Raw genomic sequence first — 1338 nt, forward strand, 5'->3', positions numbered from 1 at the left:
GGGCCCCCTCCCCCCCCACAGCCGCCTCCCCATTGGCGGGTGGGCGCGTGGAGGCGGCTCGCTGGGCGGTGCGGGTCGCGCGGCGGTTCTTCAAGAAAGAGCGGCCTCCGGCTGAGGGAGGTGGGGTGGCGGCCGCAGCGCTGTCGTCGGGGGCTGGCCCGTCTCGGTCCGCGTGCGATAAGGTCGTCGGTATTACGCCAGGCGGCTCTGATTGAGGCTTTTTTTGGTGTTGGGTTTTTTTAAGGTGATTTTCCTCACCGAAGCAGAGGCTCTGTCCTGACCTCTGTTAACCGTTTTGAGGTGTAGCCCCAGGAGCCTTGGTTAAGGCCAGTTGTGGGGGAACAGGCAGGTGATTCCATCTGCAGGTGCCCTGTCAGGACTATAACTGGCGGGATGTTTCTGTTCTCTAAGCTAAGCCTTTGAAAAACACTGGCCCTTGAAAGTTCTGTGGTACAGAAACCTAGTGATGATCAATGCAGTCGGATGTCTGAGGAGCTCACTGATGTTTGTGCAAAGTAACCCTGCTGAAATTAATTTTGAACTGAAAAGGGGGGTTTGTTAGCGAAATAACCTTTCAGAGCTGTGTAGAGTATGGTTTGCAAAACAATGTTGGCCATTAATTTTGCCCAGTTGTCTGTGTTAAGAAAAATGCAGCTGCTCAGCTTTCTCCAGGGATCAGCTTTAATCATCCTGTCTTGACTTGAAGCTATCAAGAAATGGAAAATCTGCCTCTTCTGTTGTTTTACTGTTACAAATTGCACCAGTGTTTGAACATCTATGCCTGATTTCTTTGTTCTGTTTTCATTAGAAATTAAATTCTGTATCTGGTAACTTGGGTTTGTGCTAGTAGATTAAAAAAAGATCAGCAATATGGAGAAATAACAGAAAATGCCATGTTCTCATTAGATTATGCTCTGATGTAATAATCTAATTTTTAATGGTAATGATGAAGTCTGTTTACATCAGTGAATTTGAAATAATGTTTATAGAACTGACAGTGTTACCAGTGTGATAAGCAGGCTTAAAAACTGTTTTGCAGTCAGTCACAGACTTCATACCCAATTGAAGGACTTGGAATTGTAGCAGAACCGCATGTTGTCTTTGTGCCAATCCGAGTACCTAGTGCTGGCAAACTTAGCTGGCGTCGAGGAGGCTAGGTGAAAACACAGAAGGCAAAATCCTGAGATTCTTTTCTAAAACTTAAGCAAAAGAGGAACACAAATAAATTCTTAATGTGAACAGGTGAGGGCGAAGAGGTTCTCTTCTAGTTTTTCATCATGTTCTAGCAATGACATTTTAGAGAATTACATTTAGAATACCTCAATTTGTTGTAGCAAT

Source organism: Pygoscelis adeliae, unplaced genomic scaffold (assembly GCF_000699105.1).
Source record: "Pygoscelis adeliae isolate BGI_AS28 unplaced genomic scaffold, ASM69910v1 Scaffold218, whole genome shotgun sequence".
In the NCBI taxonomy this organism is placed as follows: Eukaryota; Metazoa; Chordata; class Aves; order Sphenisciformes; family Spheniscidae; genus Pygoscelis; species Pygoscelis adeliae.